The 13,205-nt window shown below is 44.3% G+C and overlaps 1 protein-coding gene across 4 annotated transcripts in view; it reads right to left on the bottom strand.

The window, feature by feature from the left end:
* LOC139996920 (uncharacterized) overlaps nucleotides 1-13,205 on the bottom strand; it is a 268,251-nt gene that overhangs the window by 210,000 nt on the left and 45,046 nt on the right. For 2 of the 4 annotated variants that reach the window (XR_011802448.1, XM_072021457.1), the window contains one exon: nucleotides 1,186-1,297. The exons of 1 other annotated variant lie outside the window; for it this stretch is intronic. The gene's annotated coding sequence lies outside the window, so the exon portion shown is untranslated. The remainder of the gene's footprint in view (nucleotides 1-1,185; nucleotides 1,298-13,205) is intronic. One more of the 4 variants, XM_072021458.1, reaches the window with a different exon arrangement.

Here is a 13,205-nt window from a genome sequence, read left to right as displayed (position 1 = left end):
ATCCAATAGAGTCCTTCTGCCGGCCAATCTGCGCAACTACTCGTTATCTTGCAAAATCAACGAGATTATCCTTTAACAGGACTCGGCCATCTGTGCACTGTCCTAGGCTAACGGCGATTCGTTCGTACAAGGCTACCCCGCTCGATCGTCTCTAACTTTGGAACGTAGCGGATTAACGATAGCTGCGCGCGCGAGACCCGATAACGCTGTTATAATTACTATTATAATTATCGTTCTGCTCAGCCAAATTATTCATACCGCGGGCAAAATATCTAGGGACTTCCATACGAAAGTGGCGACACTAGGTTTCAATAGCTAAAACTCGCGTGAGCCGTTTGTCCAACCGTTCGTAGTAATCGAATTTTTTAATAGCCGTGATGTAAACCGTTGTGGCAACCGGCAGTCTTCTAACAATAATATTTCCAATAACTCTCCTCCATAAAAAATCTAGTTTCCAATAATTATTAGTACCATCCTTTCTTTTTCTTCTTGTTTCGTGCTTAACGTCGTATACACGACGTATATAAGACCATTCCCCGGGCGCCAGAATTTCGAATTGCAATCTCTGCAGGACCACTTATTTCTCAATATCGTTTCCTCGACCGACAACGTTAGCCCGTCCCATTAATAATAATAATAATAATAATTCCATCCGTATATACCTTGCCGTACACGGATATATATCCGTATATACCTAATAGGACCTTGAAACGCAGTGCGATTTCAATTAGGCGACGGTATCTTTGTTTATCAGTGTATCCCACCAGTATCAGTAACCCACGTAACTTGATGGCGTCCAACCGGACGATATCCGAATCGAGTACGTATCCGTTGCAGTTGCGTTGCCATTGCCCTGGCAGCAGAATCAACGGAACACGTCCGTCATATACAATAACGTTAAGATAACGCAAGCTTTATAGTGGTACGTATCTGCTGTGTAACGTGGCACGCAACCCGCCGAACTGTCTCGTGATTTCTATGATAACGCGATGCCATGGCCGACGTGGCGCGGCGACCTACCAGGCGATTACATTTTTTTCAAACTTGCCAAACGAAACGACAACCGGTTCCCGGGTTATTGTCCGTAAACCGCGAATCCACGGTCGGAAGCGAGAATTTGCAAAACCGTGGCCGCGTTTCCGGCCACGACTGCTTCAAACACGATGGTAAAACTCTTGTAAATACCTGTCTCACGATACACCGATTTGCACTGCGGCGATCCGTCCTGTATCTCGCTCTCTCTCCCTTTCTCGCAACACGCACTCTGGTGTCCCTCGTGCCGGATGCCGTAACTACACTGAAACAGAAATATTACGGGGGTCGCGTGAAAAATGCCATTCCGCTCCTACCAGCCGGAAGCAACGCGTATGCTAGTGGCAATAACGAAACAGCTTAAAAAGTGGCCTCGCTGACGGTGTGTCTACTTAACCAACTTAATAAACGTAACGTGCGCAACGCTTGGTGAATGGGCCTGAACGCTCTTTTATGTCGCACTGTGGCTTTGTGTCGGGGTGTCGTTTTGTCGCGCGGCTCGCATTCACCGCGGTAACAAGCTGTAAGCAGTCGACTAAACTAGTCCTATTGAGATACTTGAAAAGTAATCTAGCAGAGATTGACCCTGTTGCTTGCTCGCTATTCGTAAGCGTTCGTTGCGCTCACTGGCTCCATGCCCCGCGTGTTCTCGCATAATGGTTTCTTCGTGGGAACAATATCGTTCTATTTCCAGCGTGTACACATTTCGTGTATCGAGAAGGACGCGTACATAGATCGAGAGATTCGTTAAAACGATAAACGATGCGTGATCGGTCGAGTACAACCAGCCAAATTAAATGTGAACGAGTACAAAGGGATTTTTCTTTTTTTTCCTTTTTTTTTTTTCTTTTTAATTTGAAACAATAACTGTAGGTAGTAAATTAAAGAGTATCGAACGAAAATAAATGAAAACCGTTAAAACGAAACGTGGAGATCGAAGTCTGAAAACGAAACGATGAAAACGCGAAGCAATGAAAACGATGGGCGAGGGGAAAATCCTCGAGAGGAAATTCACCGAGGCGAGAGGGTATACAAATCCGTGCGACGAAAATCCATTCTTCGCGGAAGCGTCATCTTGGCGTTTCTCGGCTGAGCGAACAGTGGATTCACCAGAGATACGTTTAACGCGTCCCTTAATGGCTCGTTACTATCAATGCCACCGCAATCCGTATCGGAGACCAACTTGGCAGCCGCGTTTCCCTCATTGTGCCATCGGTAATGCGTCCTCCCTCCGGTCCCTCGCACAAACGAGGCCTCAACCTCTGCACTTCGATAAGGATGACGCTTGCACCGGAGACAGAATCGAAAGCCTAATAGCGTGTGTGAACAATGGACGCGCGTCGTCATCAGTACCGACTATCGCGGAAAGTAAATTGCTGCTGCGACCACCAACCGGCGTGTCTTTGCCGATTCAATACCCTAAGACGTTGCTGATTTTCACCCCCTGTTATCTCTAACTAATCACCTTTCCTGATTCAGAGTTTCTACGCGATTCGCGTTAAAATTTTTTGCGGTTGCACAATTATTACGTTCTACAGGCTGACAGTTTCATATTATAGCAACGGTCTTTACGGTTTACGATTTCATCTAAAGGAGCAACAGCAAAGCTCCGTTCTAAATTTAAAAGTGGTCACGGCTCGTTTGATCATTTAGCGAATTACAAATTCTTAAAACGCTATCCGATCTGAAAAGGGAAAGAAGTACTTGACACACCCTGAAACATCTCTATGTATCCGTCAAATTCAATTACGCGTGTTTCCCTTCCCGTGTATCAAAGACGGTTTGTTTCCTTTGAGAAGGACTCATCGTTCATCGGCAGGGCACGCTGCCAGCCAGGCATTAAGAAGATGAAAACCGGTCAGCTATTACGGCTGGAAATGAAGCTGCGCAATTGTAAGTAAAACAAACTCTCAATAGGAAGGGTGAAACACACCCCTGACGGTAGGAATAATAATCGTCGCGTGGCGAAAGGGGTGCCGCTCTGTGTTCGTAGCCCTGTTTCGACTAGGTCGCCGTTATTAATACCTAGAGAACGAAACAATTTCGTAACGTAGCCGTGGCTTATTATAATCCTCGCCTTTATACGTTCTGTATATACGAATCTTCCTCTTGGCTCGTCGTAACCCCTTTTCGTACGGCGTACCACCCGTGATCTGTCCCTATCCTCGCGTACTCTTCTTTTCTTTTTCCTACCCCCATAACACCAAGGATTACGAGCGTTCCACCGTTCAGGTCGCCGAATTATTTTGCCTGGCAGCAACCCAGGGGTTCCGTTTCTCGGCTCAGCGAGCTAACAGGAATGTTCATTTCACGCAGCTCGGCGATCACGACAGTCTTTTTTTTTTTTTTCTTTTTTTTTTTAGGGACAACTGCGTGCTTTTAATCCGGCACGAAGCATCGAATTTCCCGTCCCTCTTGCGCTGAACGACGCCGATACTAGTTCGCAAATCGGCAACCGGACAGAAACGAATAGAAAAATTCCAAGGAATATGTATATTTCTAAGGAATGAAAACAGATCTTACGTCTCACTGATCTCGACGGTGAGACACGTTTATGGAACAAGTAATAATTTATATTCGCTTCCAGTCTACTTCACGATCTTGGAAAATTTCGATCGCCAGCTATGCTCGTTAAACGAATTAATTGTTTTACCACGGAATTTCGGGACCAGTGCAAACAAGACCAGCTGTCGAGCGGTTAATTAAATTATTTCATTATTAATCGTCTATTACCATGACCGACCGTCCGGTCCAATAAAATCGCGCCCAGCCAAAAACAGATTAAGTGGTTGATTGCTACTATATAATTAACGAACTAATTAAATGGAGGATTACAATGTGCTGTTTATTGAGATTATTTCGGTTCTGCGGCTTAAACTGTATTTATAAAACGACCTCGACTCAATTTTCTAGAACGCTCGCTTAATGTTCTTCCTGTATGCTATAATCATCGCTATACACATAAGTACTTGCATATTCTACAAGACAACAACTTTGAATTTCGAGAAATTTAAATATATCAAGGAAGATTTAAATAATAACTAAACTGCAGTATATATACTTTGTATATAATATTTAGATAGTATTATATATATACATATGTCAGGTTGGCGTTAGCACTTGGGTTTGGGGCGTGTAAAAAATCTGCGCTTGGGTCGCTCATCGTCGTTGTACAATCGATGATATCGTTTATTGTCACAAATACAAGATAAACTACCGGTCTCGATACTCGAACGATAATGACAATGATCGTGGAGTCGGTATAGCGAATCCACGGCCCACGGGATAACTGATCTACTATGCTTCAAAGTCTAAGTCGGACTCGACTTACTCCTCGTGATACAAGGATCGCTTGATTAACTCTTTGCTAAGACGTGGATTATTCACCGCTCGTACAAACACACTAGGTATCTAACTAATGAGACTGTAAGAAAGGGAATGACTTTCCGTCACGACGACGCTGCAGAGGAATACTATGGTGGGGTGTGCCTAAGGGCACGAGGTCATCGGATTCGTCGAAGAAAGCCTCCGCTCGGAGGGTGAGGCAAATAGACGTTGCTGTTAATTGGTTAGTTTCTATGTTGGCGGTTAGAAAAGGATGCTAGCCGCTCTTGAGAGAGAGTTCCTAGCGGGAAGCGTCGTACGTGAGGAAAACAGATCTCTCGTATCTTCCCGCAATAGGTGACAGATTTACGGGCTGATAGAATAAAGACTGTTTGCCAATCTGAAGGACTTCAGTTAACTAAATCCTAAGATTTGTAACGGTTCCTCAGGCTATCTGAACATAAACTGCGAATGATGCATCGGCATCTGGCGATCGTCTTACCCAAAGAATGGGGTCTGTGTGTGGCGAGCCACAGGGCCGTTGGAATGTTTATTGTCAAGTGTCGATACGATCAATAATTCTTTAAAGGAAAGCTATGTAATTTCATATCTCTGTTAGGTGGCTACGCTCGGCGACCGGTCGTCTCCTCGAGCCCAAGCTCATTGTCTCAAGTTTCGAATAACTGTGTTTGGATTATTTCGTAATTGCTACAGCATTCGGGTTTTTCCGAGTATTTCCAACGGGGGGTCCCGTTGTCCTTCCATCTCCGATATATATAAATGAAAGTTCTGAAAATGACACGAGAAAGGTATTCATGAATGGAGTCGGCCAAGTGAAAATCGAAGCGACACAGGTTAATTCGATGAAAATCATGACGATGAAGGGACGCCAATTTGGTGGTCGGCCGAACCGTCGAAGGTACTCGGATTTTCGCGATACTTGTCGCTTATCTTCACCCGTATCACAGGGGACATATCGGCTGGCAATCCATTAGCGTAGATCCCACGCGTGACCACGGACGAGATCGTGTGGTCGGACCAGGAATCATGGCTTGATCTAGAATCCTGGACGTTCTGGTTTCTGGCGTGGCCAGTCATGCCTTTGCCATGGACACGCTGTTCAAATATTTAAGGCGCGGAAGTGCAATACGCATCGGCGTATTAAAAATCAACTATACAGCGTATTAAAAACGAAGCGCAGAAAAACGAAATTTCAGCCATTGTCTTTTTCATGAGATTTCGCGCAATAGTAGAGCTTGAAGTATTCAAGTTAATGACACCTCGTTTCGAAAGTAGACGGTCAATTCTTTACAAGATATATAATATTACGGTCCCATAATAAATGTTTAGAGTTTCGTTGATGGTGGTAGAACGTCAATTCACAATCAGAAAGTTTTCTCGTAAAGAGAAACGTTTCTAACTAATCTCTTAGCTCCGAATTAATATTCTGAAAATTCTCATCGTATGACTCGGCTTAAACTGTTAACGCTGTTAGAAATTGATACATAACAAACTGACACAGGTGTGTACGTCTTGTTAGTCGCGTCTAAATCAATTGGCTACCCTGTGTGACATAATGATTTTACATTAGAACCTCGCTATATAGCTTCGACATACGATACCAATTACAATAACATATTGAAGCGACTCGATACAAAGAGAGTCGATCGCAATCGATCAAATACCACAAGCAACCATACATTTTGTCTATTTAACCGTTCGACGTTGGATCTAGGGAAATTAGCGTTTCGTGGTTGTAGGAAAATTCCAGCGAGAAACGCTCCCTTGAAGAATCGATCGGTTTGAAAACGAACGAGCAACCGGCTTCCGATAGCATTCATCGTCCGTCACCGCACATTCGTCGGAGATACGAGTGTCGGCAAGTTTCGCTGACCCCCGGAATTTTCCTAGACAGACCTAAAGCCATCAAGCCCGAATGCTTGCCTCTGGCCCCTTCCGCAAGACCCTCCGCGCTCTCGTGTACAGTTGAGCTTCCATGGATTTGCCCGAGAATGTTTACCTAGTAGACCGAAGTCGAAGAGAGATGAAGGATTAGAGACGGGTAGTAAGGTGTCGGTCGGTTAACCCGACAAGTCAGTGTGAAACTCCAAGTCGACGAAGAGAGGGGAGACGAGTGATCCAGTCAGCAGATGTGAGAGTTCACCGATACTAAATTACGTGATATTATGATAACGAAGAGAAATTTCGCTGTGTAAGTACGCGGCTCGAACAAACGGCACTATCGGGCTGTTGTAACTAGAATTGCTACGCGCTTTGATGTAACGAGAGAAATGTCGAAACTTTCGAACGATTTTATCCTTAAAATAGAACGAATCCATCAATTTGTATAACGATTTGATTTCTGTTTTCTTTTGCTGCACATAAATTCTCATGCACTAACGATAGTAAACGAACCAATCGTAATAACCGTAATAATCGAACGTGATAATTCTCTTCGAGATCTGTGATTCACTTACTTACTTATTGCATTCTACGGCATTCTATTCGGAATATATAGTTAACTAAGTTTACTCAGTACACTAAACAGTAATGAGTCGGGCGGCTGTTAATCGAACGGAAAGACCAAGTTTGGTTGATGCTCGACTGACCACCTCGAGAAATCAATGTGCAAGTCCAACTTAGCAAACAGGTATCATCGTTTTCATTCAGGTATCATCGAATTTGAAAATTGGAGATTTTCAGGCGGCCTGCCTCAAATTTCTATATTAATCTTCTCCCTTTTATTCCTCTCAGCTTCTTTCTTGTTTACTCGTCTCTCAAGAAGACACACCTAACAGGGTTCCAAGTGACCATCATTTCGATTAAATGTACGCGGACCGGCCACAATCTCATAGAAACGCGAACGAATTTTGAGACATTGGTTCGCGACCCTACGCTCAAGATCCTACTCTGCGTCTTGCTCAGATGTGTTCAAGTGTGCGACACTGAATTGCATTCAGATATAATTACCGATGCTTCAGCGAACATCGCGCGCCATTAGTTACAGACGCCAACGAGCGAGCAATAAATTACTATGATAAACAGCAGACTGATTCATCATATTTATTCGTAGCTATAGTTGCAGCATTACCGTTAATTTACGTCGCTCGACAATAATCTTCTTAAGCCATTTCGCCTCTTTGCTCGACGATATTTTAATTATAATCGATGACTCGAAAGAGAGATTAGACGATAGAAAGATGAGGAACTCGAAAGTACCATACGCGCGGAATTTAATTTATTTCCGCACTTGTTATACTTGCGTATGCCATTTGCTCGTATAGCTATAAATTGGAATATAGTCGCGGCGCAAACAGTTCTCCCCATCTGTTTCAAATCGCTCTATACTCACACGTTGTCCGTTTTCTTCTTAGAAAATCCACTTTGCATGCAAAACGATCGAGGTTTACCGTCCATCAGAAACCAAGCGCCGTTATTTTCTTTGCGCTTAGAGACCGTTTTCGGTACGAAGGTACGATGACCGATATACCATTCGCTCGAGTCGAGAAATGTGCGAGACAAGAGGAGTATGCCCGATTCTATCCGAGAAATCGGTACGAGACTATGGTCGGCTTACAAGGGTGTTTCGTCGAGCAGGTGCGGATTTTGGCTTGCGGAACCCAACAGAGGTGTGCGGGCGCTTACACCGACACCCGGCTGCTACGCCCCTTCCTGTCCGACTAGCCACGTAGCTCGCTCTATATGGTCCATGGCGAATCCCACGGGATAAAACCACCCCGTGGTAGTCCGGACCAACTTCGTGTATGTGGCTACCATGGATCCTCCTTCGTCCGGATCCATTCCTCTCTTCGTTCTACTCAACCGCTGGCCTGACCAAGCGTTTCAGCTTCTTCCTAGCTCCTCCACCCCTCTACCAGGTTCAGCCAGACACCCCCGCATCAACGAACAAACACCCCGGGGTCCGGACTTGCTCAATATTTTATTTACTCCCTGATGCCGCGTCCTCTCGCGACTTTCTTTTTGCCCAGCGCCCTCACCCTCTCCATCCCCCCGTTCGTCTTTTTCCTCTCTTGTGTCTTTTCGCCTTTCTTCCGCGGTTGAAACTCATCATCGATGCTCCTTGGCCCCCTTCTTCACTCCCATCTTTACTTTTCTTTGTCCTCTTAACGCTTTGTCCTTTGCCCCCATCCATCCCCAGCCCGAGGAGAGGGCGGCTCTCCGCAACCTCCCTTCTCGATCCGATTTTTCTTCGACGGTTGTTTTTACTGTCGACTCATTATCGATGCGTTCCGCTATCCGCGACCCTTCCCCTACCACTCCTTGGACTTTTCTACCCTTGCAATCTCTCTGTTTTATCCCAACGGTTTAGCGGATCACGAGGTGGCTTTGTTTTACGCTCCAAAGGGAAATTTATTATTCGTTGCCTTTTCGGACGCGCGACTTTTTCGCCTTCTCTTTATCTCCTATCTACTTCTTGCGCGCCTCTCGAGCTATCGATGCCTCGCGCGCTCCTTATCGATTCTCCTTTCTGCTCCGACTTCCTCTCTCTATAGCTTCTGTCCGTGCCTCGCCCTCGACGCTGCTTTTCTCCCTCCGCCTCTTTTTGCCCTTAATCGCGCGAATTTATCTTGGTTAGAACGTCTCTGGAACCCGGTCTTTGCTCCTTTCCTCGTTCCCCGCTAGCACACACCGATTCAGGTGTGTAACACGGTTCTAGGTGCGCGCGCGCGCACCTACGTATATCGTGTACGTGTGTGTACGTGTGTGTACGCGCGCGCGTATCGTGTTTGCGTGTCCAAGTGCTCGCGAGCGTGAGGATACGAAGCACACGGCAAGCAACCTTGTAACGATCCGGCGCAAAACTGTCTGTGACCCATGGCCGCCGATTTTCTCGTGACTTCCGGCGAATAGATGCGATAATGTCCTCCTTTTACGACCGCAATGCCCGCTGATTCGTTTAATTATTCGATCGGTTCTAGCCGACCGTTATATAGAATCCCAACGCCGTTTTACTCTACAATTTCCGAGCGGAAATGCTCCGCAGAGTTTTCCTAGTTGTCGACCGGACGTCCGCCGCCGGAATATCGAATTCGATGGAGAATTTACGAGAGCATCCCCTCTTGACAAATCGTTCCAACAGTCATGGAAATTTTCTCAGAGACTAAATATGGATTTTCCGGAAGTCTTTTCGTTTATTCGATGAAAAGGGTCGCGACCAATGCAATTTTTAGCGAAAAAGAATATTATGATCCAGTCGGATGGGGTATTCTCGGAGGACCTATCTATCACCGGTTCCGGGAACTACTCGGAATTATATGCTGCTAGCGGTAGAAATAATTCAAAGGACCTCGGGGCTCCTATTCCTGACCGTTAACCATTTGCCAAAGGCGCAAGTAAATAATCAAATATGTAGCGGGCGAATTGCGGGAGCCAGCCAGGTGCAAAATAAATCCCTCGAGATCGTATATCACTTTTCATTCAACGTTGTACGTTCGTTAGCCGGGGTCGAGAGGGTCTCTTAGCGCGATACGGCGTGGATACGCATACTTATGTGTGTGCATACTTCCGTTCAGAAGTATTAGAACACCTGCTGGTGTCATACGAAACGTGATAATTAACCTAGATTATCAAGTAAATAGTTACAGTGGAATTCTGTTTATACGAAGTCCGTTTATATGAACGAAATAGTAGTAGCGCCTGATTAACTGAACCTCGGTTGAGCTTCTATTATCTGAAATACTGACTGTCGAGCGTCAATCCAGTTATACGAACGTCTAACAATAAGATGTAAACAGTAGGCGGCACGCGTTATGCGATACGTTCTAATGTTACGCAAGTGGCACAAGTTTGCAATATTATTATGTATTTAAGATCAAATATTTCGTGAAATCCTCTTACATGAATACGAACTCCTATTAAATCGACGAAAAATTATAGATGGTACTGACTGCTGTTACATGAACGACCGGGTTATACGAGCCAACTTGTCCGCCGACAGATTCATATAAACGGAGTTCTACTCTAGCTCGTTAGAACGTCGTATTCATAGGAAACTACGAACCGATACAGATGGAGGAAGTATTTTAAAACTGTTTACAAGATATATAGCAATATATTAACATAATCCTCTAACCTACCTACATCCTATTGAAGCAATCTAAAGTAAATTAAACAGAAGATTCAAAGAACCGAATTGTAAAATTGTTTGTAGCATGATTGGAATCGAATAATAACAAGTACAGTAATAATACGTATATTAATCATATAGGCAAGAAAAATTAGTTTCGTTATTTAAAATTTTTCAAATTATTATAACGTTGTGCGTAAAGATGGTTCTTTATGATCTATGAATTCAAATAAATTCAAGTAACTCCTGAACGTTCCTACAAGTTCCTAATCATTTCTCCGATTCGTCTCATTTTTCCATATATATTCAACTACATATGTGCAAGAGTATATGTTTTAAAATTCATTGTTAAATTCCTTGTTAAAGAAAGTTAGATCGTCGAATGTGGGCTCCGAATGTCACTACACGAGGCGGCGGTTATTTGATATTTTAATTCCAACCCTCTCTATATCGAGAACAGGCAGAAACACGAGGGTGTATAAACCCTCGGCTCGCTCTCGCCACGGCTCCTTCGTTAATTTTGCAACGTGCTTTCTTTCGTATGCATCGTGTTCAGCCAACCGGATGTCGGCCGTGTGCTGACAGTACGCACCTACGTGCCAGAAACGCGACACGGTGTACGTTGTATCGGCTCTAATCCGCGACGAGAACGGCCAGCGATTTCGTAGGGAATTAATCGATCGGGAGGGGCAAATTCCTGCGTAGGTATTAAAGGATTTCCCCCATGGTTCCTGATAATTCGATTGTACTCCCCCGTATATACAAGGCTAACTCGCTCGCAGTTTCGACGAACGGCCGAACAAAATGAATCAAATCCACAGTAAATTCCAAGTTACATCCGGCCGAAAAAAATGGATCCTCCATTACCGGACGATGCGGCTAGTAACGAAGCTCCGTTTATCGTATGAAAATGTAATTTTGAATATAATATCTCACCATTACCACCGAAACGTGTCCATTTTTTGTTCTTTGTTCTCGAAATGATATATATTCAACTTCTTCGAATTTAACATTTTCTTCGTTAACATGTTCACTGTGTATGACACGCATTCGACTCGTCACGTACTATACTAAATTATTTACCATCTGGACTTAGATCTGTGGCGCATGAACTGAAAATCGCGGCATTATGGAAAATTATTTCATAATAGTTCATAAAATCTCACGATATAAAGGTAGATTTTGTATGAAAATTTTTTGCTAGCATGCGGCATTGCAGGAAATGGAAATCGGATGCGCAGCGAACGTCTCGAGTAGCCCGAATATTCTAAGGAAGTGACAGCGTAAACTCGCACGTTTAGTTGTTTTGAATTTATCGGTCGAAAAGCGATCAACGAGATCGCTTCTTTGTTCGTTAATCGAGCGTCGTGACAACCAAGCTGTGCAGCCAGTTTTCGTTCCCAATGTCTGAGCGCGGATTTTGCGTGGCGATCGATAATCGAGGGGCCACTAACGGCCACAAAAGAAGCTCAATTTGTAAGGCAGAGAGTATCAGACGCGGCGCGGGATCGGAGTCTGTCGGAAATCGCTACTTTATCCGCTTTGGGCCTTCGGCGTCAGAAAAGCACGAAAGACAGTAATTGCTTTTTCCCGGGGTACAAAGAAAATATTGTCGCTGTCGAGGGCAAAGCGCGGTTGATGGCATAAATTTAGCATAAAAAAAATAGACGGTAATCGCCTTATCTCCTGGGGGTCCGGTACAACGCGGAGTTCACCAAGATTTTCCGTCCGACACGCCGTTGGTTACGCGTCCACACTACGGCTAGTTAACTTGTTTACGTAGCCAAATATATGATAATGTATAGTAACACGATGAGTGAATATGTAACGCCGCAGCAGACCACCAACTTTAAACTCACACCGCTAACAGGAATCAAACGTACTACAGCAATGTGGAACGCAAACTGCACATTTCATTACGAAACTTCGATTCCTCGGACGTTTCGTGTCACGCCTCTACGCTTGTTACATGAAAATGATTATTACCTACAATAACGCTCGTAATTGTTATTCAAACATTTTAGTCTTTGCTTCGTCTAAACTATAAAAGCTAAGCAAATGTTCCTTGTTACTGATAGAAATTCTTTATCGAAGCAATGGACACTGCTTTGATCGTATTAACGATCAAGTGTTGTACATGACTTAAATATAAATTATTCAAAAAACGTTCATCGACTATCGATGTTGTTGGAAGAATTATGAGGAGAGGTGAGGAGATCGGTACGAAAGAGCCGGTAAATTTCTTTTAATAATTTCGTAGATCAGAGTAACGATGTCGTGACAAAAACGGATTGAGCGAGTACTCACTCTCTGGATGGAAACGAGCGTGAGAATTGTTGAAAAGACAGAAACGATCTGACACTTTCCGTGACGACCCACGGCGAGTAAGGAAAAATGACGTTTGCGTGGTTTCCTGGTGAAAAAAAGATGGCCAGTCGTCGAGTACGCGACCGAAAGTGCTCGAATAATAGGCTTAAGTTATTAAAAGCGGGTCATCGGGTGCCAGTATCATCGAAGCAGTTCTTACCCCGCACAAACGAGTCTAAATCGTGTAGCTGACTAACGCGGATGCATTACGGCGAACGCATACTTTCGAGCTTCGGAAAAACCACAATGCTCTGCGTTTTTCAACTGTTTTCTATACTGGTATATATCGCTACTGTGCTGCCATTTTAGCCACCCCAGGGATTCCATAGGCGACGCGACGATAAGAAGTATAGGCCACAAGTATCACAACATCGTATTTACAACATTGTGTACT

Source organism: Bombus fervidus, chromosome 19, assembly GCF_041682495.2.
Source record: "Bombus fervidus isolate BK054 chromosome 19, iyBomFerv1, whole genome shotgun sequence".
NCBI lineage: Eukaryota > Metazoa > Arthropoda > Insecta > Hymenoptera > Apidae > Bombus > Bombus fervidus.
This window is presented reverse-complemented; position numbering and strand designations above follow the sequence as displayed.